Source organism: Pseudopipra pipra, unplaced genomic scaffold, assembly GCF_036250125.1.
Source record: "Pseudopipra pipra isolate bDixPip1 unplaced genomic scaffold, bDixPip1.hap1 HAP1_SCAFFOLD_701, whole genome shotgun sequence".
In the NCBI taxonomy this organism is placed as follows: Eukaryota; Metazoa; Chordata; class Aves; order Passeriformes; family Pipridae; genus Pseudopipra; species Pseudopipra pipra.
This window is the reverse complement of record NW_026991196.1, coordinates 1-8,634: the sequence shown is the minus strand read 5'-3', so window position 1 is coordinate 8,634 and position 8,634 is coordinate 1. Positions and strand designations below refer to the sequence as shown.

Genomic DNA, 8,634 nt, shown 5'->3' with positions numbered 1-8,634 from the left:
CCCTTAGCATGGACCCAGCTGCCGGCCACCCTGTCCCACCACCCTGATTCCACTTCTGCCCACAGCGGCAGGGCCGGGAGCTGACAGAGGTTCAAGACCAAATGCCAGGTCCTTTACTTTGATCACAATAACCCCATGCAGTGCTACAGGCTGGGGGCACAGTGACTGGAAAGCTGCCCAGCAGAAAAGGACCTTGGGATGCTGATCAACAGAGACTGAACACGAGGCAGCAGTGTGGCCAGGTGGGCAAGAAGGCGAATGGCACCCTGGCTTGTATCAGAAAGAGTGTGACCAGCAAAACCAGGGCAGTGATACTTCCCCTGTACTTGGCACTGATGGGGCTGCACCTCGAATGCTGTGTCCAGTTCTGGGGCCTTCAATTCAAGAATTGAGGTTGAGGTGCTGGAGCAGGTCTGGAAAAGGGCAACGAAGCTGGTGAAGGGTCTGGAGTACAATTCTGATGAGGAGCAGCTGAGGGAGCTGGAGTTGTTTAGCTTGGAGAAGAGGAGGCTCGAGGGGGACCTTATCGCTCTCTAAACTCCCTGAAAGGAGGTTGTAGCCAGGTGGGGGTCGGCCTCTTCTCCCAGGCAACAAGAAACAGGATAAGAGCACACAGTCTTAAGCTGTGCCAGGGGAGGTTCAGGTTGGACATTAGGAAGAATGTCTTCACAGTAACAGTGAGTAGGCGTTGGGGTGGGCTGCCTAGGGAGGTGGTGGAGTCACCGACCCTGGAGCTGTTTAAGGAAAGACTGGACGTGGCACTCGGAGACACAGTCTCGTTGACAAGGTGGTGTTCGGTCATCGGTCGGACTCGATGATCTCAGAGGTCTTTTCCAACCTAATTGACTCCGTGATTCCGTGATTCAGAGCGGGTCAGTCCCGCGACGACGGGGCTGCCCGAGGGCCGGTGCGGCCCGGCCCCGCTCCGGCCCCGCTCCCGGGCCTCCCGCTGTCCCCGCGGCCGGCAGGGGGTGCGCGCGGCGGGCGGGCGCGGCGCTCTGTCCCCACCGGCGCCGCCGGTCCGTCCGCTCCGCGCGGCCCCGCCCCCCGCGCTCACACCACCCGCCCGCCCGGCGCTGCGTCAGCCCGGCAAGATGGAGACCGCCGAGGAAGGTATCGCGATCGCCCGGTGCCGCGACCCCCCGGGCGGGGGCTCTGCCGGGGCAGCCTCCCTCCAAGGGCGGAGGGCCGGGGCAGGGAGGGCGTCGCTGGGCCCGCTGGGCGGGCGGGGGGCTGTCAGCGCCCGAGGGGGTTCTCGCGTCCCGGGGCTGCAGGTGCCCGGGCCCCGCTCCCCGCCGGGCCGGGCCCGCGGGGTTCGGGCCGGGCCGGGCCGGGCCAGGGGAGCCAGTGCGTGAGGCGGCGCGCGCGGCGCCCCTTACATAACACCGGGGATCGCGGGGGGAGGGAAGGGGAGGCGGTGCTGTGGGAACACCGGGAGCGGGGCTGGGATGGGCCGCACCGGGGCACCTGGACACCGGGGCCCGCCGGAGGCTGCGGTTTTGCTCGGGGAAAGTGGGGGCTGGGGGGCGTAAAGCGGCGGCAGGCGGGGTGCGCACGCTGGGGCGGGGAGAGCACTGCCCCGAGCCCCCTCCGGGCCGCCGAGCCTGTCCCACCCTGCCTGTAACCCAGCGGAGCTTAAATGTGCGCTCTCGGCCGCATAGCGATAGCAGCTGCTGCTCCTTGTGCAAGGTTAACTTTGTTGTGTGTGCTGGAAAATCTGTTCGAAAAAATTGAAATATGCAGGAGCTGGCGTGTTTCTCTGTCTCTTTTACGGTAGACTGATAAGTTCTTTTTAAAAAAGAAGCTGTCAAAGAGATCACGGTCATGTTTTTTGGGGGGTTGGGGTTTTTTTTTTTTGAGTGTGTAGTTTCTATTTTTAAGGGGTTTTCCATTTTTAAGGGCTTTACTTGAGATCAAATGTGGATATGTTTTGTCAGCACTTTTGCTCTGCTCGGATAATCACAGAAATCGTTAGGGTTGGAAGGGACCTCTGGAAATAATCTACTCCAACTCCCCTGCCAAGGCTGGGTCACCTAGAGCAGGTTACACAGGAACGCCTCCAGGTGCGTTTTGAATGTCTCCAGAGAGTGAGAGGGAGTACAGTGAGGGACTACTTAGTTCAGGATGATACTGGAGAACTTCCATAAAGCAGGACCTCATATTGTAGCACAAACAAAAATAAATAAAGCATGTGTGTTGTGCTGTGTTTATTGCAGTATTAGAGCTTTGTTTGTCATCTTAAGCAATAGGGACAAACATATTGCAGTAGCAAGGCAGTTCCAAGGAAAGCGTTTTGTGTCTTGGCTTTTGTTGCTTTGGCATCATTTTGAATGTAGCTTTTTGTCTGGTGTCACTTGATTTTCCAGCTTGAGAGGATTAAAAAGGAAAAAAAAGGGTAGAAAAACATGAAACACTGGATGGAATAAGACAGCACCTTTGTAGTAATGTCCCTTGGAATGTGCTGTAGACATCTTTAATACTCATGAACACTGATGGTTTATCAAAATATTAGTGGCTTTAAAATCTAACATTTAAAACTGCTTGCTGCAACTCTGTAGAGCAATAGTCACACTGATGAAATTAACAAAGTGAACTGATCACTTGGCCAGAAAACTTGGATTTCCACAGTCTTGGAAGTGGATACTGAGAAACAACCAGCCGATTTTCCACCACTCCAGCAGTTGGTAAATCTGTCTCAGTGGACTTAATTCAAACAGCATAGTTGATAATTTGTTAGAGGCTGTTACCAGTGGTAGACTTTGATCATACCTGACTTAAGTAGGTGAACAGCAAGACCAGGAAGAGAAAGAAAAGCGGGTTGTTAGTTACATCTTAAAGCATTGTCTTCTTTAACTAAACCTTTGTGTTAAACTCTACACTTAGAATTTGGACTTTTCTGAGGTTTTTTTATGTATAAACACACGTACATATGCAGGCTTAGATATTATATTGTGGTCTTGCCAATGTTACCTTCAAAAGCTCTGTGTAGTAGTGCGAAAGTAACTCGTCTATATACTCACTTTCCATAAATACCACTAGAATGTTACAACTTCTTCTACAGTTTCAAACCTCAGTTCCCGCTATTAGACCTTCATGCCGCTTGCCAGAAGGCCAAAGAGGCTTCCCAAGGTTAGAAAGCTTTAAACACCACCAGCAGCAGCAAAGACTCTGTTAGTGCCTTAAGGAAGAGAAAATCCATGCTCTAATAATGTGTGCCTCAGCTTCTGCTACACAGTGTCAGATGGACTTTCCTAGCTATTGATAGTCTGATAACAATATTGTGGTCATTGTGGTACTGATGGGTTTCGTGCTTGACTGAATTGTCTTGTGGAGTTAGCAAACTGAACTGGATGGTGAGAGCTCAGATAAGAGGCAGTTTAGGGTCATAATGTCAGACCTAAGTGGAAGCTACTTCACCTCAGGATGAATCTAAGAGTTGCTTCTCTGTAGCACTCAAAAGCACCAGATACCATGTTTTGCTGATGAGAGGTAATTCTGGTTCTTTCTAGTTAAATCAGTTTGTTGCTAAATAAAATAATCTTCACTTTTCAGTATTCCAGTGTTGAAATTCAGAGAGGTGATAGGCATAGACTCAGGGGGAACAGGAAGGAACTGTATTATTCAAGGTCATTTTTTCCAAGACACGTGCATGAAGAACAGGATGCAAAGTGTGTGTACACATAGAAAAATAGTGACTATTGCACGGTGGAATTCCCTCTGAACACAGCAGAGGTCATAAGGTGCATAATTTTACATGTTGACCCTCAGTGGGGTTTATTGATTTGAAGCTATTGGCTGCTTAACAGCCCAGACCAATACACTCATAATATGTTAATTTGGAGTTATAAAACAAGTAGAAATATCTCAAAATTCTCATAGCCTTTGAAAAAATAAAATTTAGGTTTAACTTATTTTAGTAAACTGACAAAGGCAATCCTTTCTCAAATACAGAATTAATTTGCTTTCAGTAATGCAAATTATGTTTTTTCCCAACAGTTTTCAGAATAAGTGAACAGTTGGCTGTGAGAGTCAACAGGCCATTAATGAGCAGATTCAGAGAGCAATGGGCATCTTTCAGGGAACAGCGTACTTTTAACTTGTTTTCATGCCAGAGAGTATCCTTAAAGCATTGGTTTCACATTCTGTCTCCTGTGCTGGTCGTAGCGCTTGTCCTATGCTTTGTGAGGCCAATCTAGTGTACAAAGTTGTCAACTTGCTGTAATGGAACAGCTCTGTTGGAAAGAATGCAGGAGGAGGTGGGCATGCCACAGCGAGTGGGTAGAGCTCGCCTGTCAGCTGAAGAGACCTGTCCTGTGCAGCCATCTGGAAATGCTCTTTGTGGTAAAAGAATCATTTGTTAGGTGAAGTAGTAGTTCTGGTCATTCTTATCAGCAGAGAAACCAGGGACTCTTGATGTTTGCAGTGATAAGTCGTTGCTCAATACGGCTGTGACAGAAGTGCTCTTTATGTCTCTTTGTGGCATCACTGCTGTGATATTGAATACCTCTTTCTGTTAGTTGTAGGTTTTTGTGCTGCATGAGTGAATTCAATCAAATATCACTTTTATAGATAGGAAATTGTGTGGGGTTTTTTCCTTTTGAATCACTTGAATTCTTATGCTTTATGTGTAGAAACTGTTCTAATACTGCGTAAACTATGTTTATGGTCATATTGTGACCTCTTTATTAGAAAAATAATTTAATTTTTGGTATCTTTTGGAACTTTATGTAGAAAAGCATTAACCTTTGAAGATTTCGACCAAGAACAAAGATAGGTGACTCAGACTTGAAATTGCATATTTGCAGTATTCCTACATCAGTACTTTCAGTTAGTATTTTTCTGACAATGATCTCTGGTATGTATGTGTTATACTCTTGCAGGTTTGTGGGGCGGTGGTGATACAGAAATAATCAACAAAAGAGAAAATCCTAAGCTATAAAATGGGCATTTTATGTTCATTTCCTGAATAGAAATAAAGGGAGGAGTAAAGGGAAGATACCATGAATCTATCGATAAGCAGATAAAATACTTGATTTTTATTTCTATTTAATCATGTGGCTGACTGAATGGTATTAAAATAAATATCTGTTCTTTAGAGGGAGGGATTTACGCTCACTTCTTTGTCCACAAAACATCTTTAGTTGTAAGAAAACATCAAAAATAGGGAATAAAGAAGGTGCAGGACCTATTAAAATGTTACAGTAATTATGAAATAGAAAATCCCTTTTGTGACTAGACAGTAGACTGCTAAATGTTGGCTTTATTCAACTTGGGTAGCAAACTCACAAAATACCTATGTCTATTATGATGGGTTTTTTTCCTTTTAATCAAGAGCACCAAAGAAACATCCACGTTAGGTTCAATAGTAGCAAATGACTTGTATAAGTCATTGTTGGACATTATTAAATCTCTTCTGCTAAGCGTATGTTTAACTTGTTCAAAATTCAGATTGAATTTTTCTGTTTCTAAGTCTCCACTTTCAGGAAGATTATCCTTAACGGTTTGTATGTTGTTTTAACAATAACTTTTTAGGCAAAAAAACACCTCCTCCTGTAGTTTAACTGTGTCTGTTCTCTGGAAATCTTGAAAATATTGTAAGACGTGTCTTGAGTTTTTATAACGTGATCAAGCGAGTAACATTCTTGTTGTTTTTTCTGTTCATCTCTTGGTCTTTCTCCTGCATCTGATGAAATCTGTCTTTCATCCTCTTCCAGTTTATTCTGGCTTCATTTTGCTACATGGCAAAGTTTCTAGAATGTAATTGTATAATTTGTCTTGTACATTTGAGTTCTTTAAGCAGTAGTGTAATAAGCTTTCTGTCCTTGTCAGCAGATATATGCAGAGTCTGTCGGTCTGAAGGAACTCCTGAGAAACCCCTCTATCATCCATGTGTGTGTACTGGCAGTATTAAATTTATTCATCAGGAATGGTGAGTTCTGTGCCTGTAGCTTTCTTAACTTTTTTTTTCAAATTAAAATACAATAACATGTTTCTAAAAACACTACTTGCAGAGTCTTCAGGTTAACTAGTAAGAAAAATCCAATTTTCAGTGGAAATGTGTTAGGGGGTTTGATGTTTTTTACGTAATGATTCATTACAATTCACAAAAAATTATTAATTATATACGGAAAGAAAGTAGTGATAATTACTTGTGTTTGGGACTACAGTTCTGATCATATGTCAGCTTTATGAAAACTAAGCAGAAAAATTAGTATGTTGGGGCATTTTCTGCCCACTTATAGCTGTGAATAAAAACAACATCTAAAATCATAGCAAGAAATAAAAATACCCTAGGACTTTTTAGTGGTTTGAGGTGTGTGTTTTATCAGGAAGTGCTGAAATGAAAACTCTAGTTCTAGTCTATAGCACACATTTCCTTTTGATGGTATTTTAGTAGCCATTCTTTCACAAATACAACAGTTCTAAATCTTAGCTGTGTGCATCTATATGTCATATCTTGAAGTATTGATAAGAACTGGTGTCACTAATGGGTGTCCATGCCAGAATATCTGCTTTGATCAATAATGTACTTAAAGAATTTACTTTATCAATGATGTAAATTATGTATGTCAGCTTACCTTTTTTTACTTTTTCAAACTTCCTTGATGGCCTAAATGGATTTAATGAACGTACTAATTTAAGTCCTGCTTGACAGTACCAATATCCTGAATTATGTTTGAAAACAGAGAATTGGTGTTTTCCTTAGTGGAGGGATAGGGCAGAGAGATATATAACATGTGTTAATATGATCACTTTTTATTGCAGCTTAGTTCAGTGGCTTAAACACAGCAGAAAAGAATACTGTGAATTATGTAAGCACAGATTTGCTTTCACACCAAGTAAGTATGTTTTACTGCTCCTATTTTTCAGAATTTCTTTTTCTTTTAGTATGTATGAAGTGATTACTTTTTCATTCAGGATGATAGATCAAAACTTGTGTTTTAACTTCTGTATTCTTGTTTGAATTTCAGTTCTTATGCATATTATTGCATACTGTGTGAAATGTTTAAATAATGGATAATTTGGTTCTTTCATAATCTTGCGTGAGACATAAAAGAAGTATTATTCTGTACCTTTTCTGACAGCTTCAGTCCCATTCTTTTGTTGCCAGCATTACAGAGTATGGCATGTTTTCAGCTTCATTGATAAATTTGAGTGTTTGCAAGCCTGAATGGTAAAGTGAAACCACAGCAAAATTTGAATTTGAACACTGGTTTTCAGCTACCTTTCAATGATGTACCTGAAACACTCCCACTTTACTTCGGTCAGTTTCAGGTCAAATGACACTGACAGATAATGCAAAGTCTGATTATTCCCCTTCCCTTTCAATCAAGATACAGGAACTACCCAGTATTACGTTGCCTTTTATGTTAGATACAACTAAATAGGTTAGGCAACTTATGATGAAGAATTACTGTATCTTTACATAGTTCCCAGAGGCTTCTTAATTACATTTTAACTGATTGTAGTAGAAATAGGTGAGGTCCTTTGGCTTGGTGGCAGGCTAGGCTTTTTATTTAGTATTACCAACTTACTGCCTGTTGAGCAGGTAGTGGGTTTTATGCTACATTTTTCTCTTTACATTTACCTGTGCTGATTTATTCCTTACAATTGCTGAACTCAGTTCTTCATGTTGAAGATAAGTAATTTATTTTTTTTTAAACTGATGAGTATCCTCACTGTAGAAGCTGTCTTGAGTTGGGAAAGATGATGGTTTGACTGTTTCAGGTGTGTACTACAATAAAAATCAAAGCTCCTTTTCAGGGTAGCTGGTCACTCATCCCATCTCCTGCTTCCTTCTCACGTTTTTTTGTGACTTTTGTTTTTTGGTTTTTTCCCTACTAGTTTTGTACTTTGGTAGAGAAAACTGAGGCTAAGGTGGTTTAGTTCATGTATCTTCTTTTCCAAAAATCCCATGGTCTGCCATCCTTCTATATGTTGAAACTCAGTATTTTGCATTTCTGCTAACCATTAATTAAGCACATTAGACCAGCAGTGAAATGTGCAATGTTAAGTCTGTCTTATGAGGATAATAGCATATTTTATGTTGAAATGCTTCAGGTTATTATTTTTAAATACTACAGAGACCTGTAGAAGGAATGTAAGACAGAGATCATCTGGTTGCAGGTTTTATTTATTAAACATTTTTATAAAGGTATTACATTGATTCTTTCTGGAAGCTCTGCAAATTAACAGTGATCCCCAGTTATTAGCCACTTTCAAAATTGCATTCTGCTACCAGGTTCTCTACAGAATTTAGTGTGCAAGACCAGAAAATGGCATTTCGGTGATTTATTAGTTGTTAAGAAGAAAGAAGACTTTCCAGCTTTGTATAGAAAAACCAAAACAAACCACAAAGGTGTATAGTGTTTTCCTTAGGATATAGGAAAAACGTAGATGAGTCGTTCTAATGAAATACACTTTATACGCGTGTTGCTATTGATAAGAGAAAGCTTAGTCACTGCCCTTATCAACAGAGGTGTTCCTGCAGAAGCTAATCCTTGACTGACACAGGTGTTAGCAGCACAGCCTGTAATGTAATTGTAGGTTACAGATGTGAGAAAACATAGTTGAGTTACTGTGGCTTAACAATTTACCATTTATCATAGGAGCTTTGACGTTGATAGTAAGTGA

At 42.3% G+C, this 8,634-nt stretch overlaps 1 long non-coding RNA gene across 2 annotated transcripts; it reads left to right on the top strand.

Moving 5' to 3' along the window:
* Nucleotides 1–965: 965 nt before the first annotated feature.
* On the top strand, nt 966–6,878 carry LOC135408868 (uncharacterized). 2 transcript variants are annotated; one of them, XR_010427893.1, is made up of 3 exons: nt 966–1,113; nt 5,833–5,929; nt 6,766–6,878. It is a non-coding gene; the product is annotated as an uncharacterized LOC135408868 (long non-coding RNA). The 2 variants fall into 2 exon arrangements; XR_010427894.1 differs by having other exon boundaries at nt 998–1,113; nt 5,830–5,929.
* Nucleotides 6,879–8,634: the final 1,756 nt, after the last annotated feature.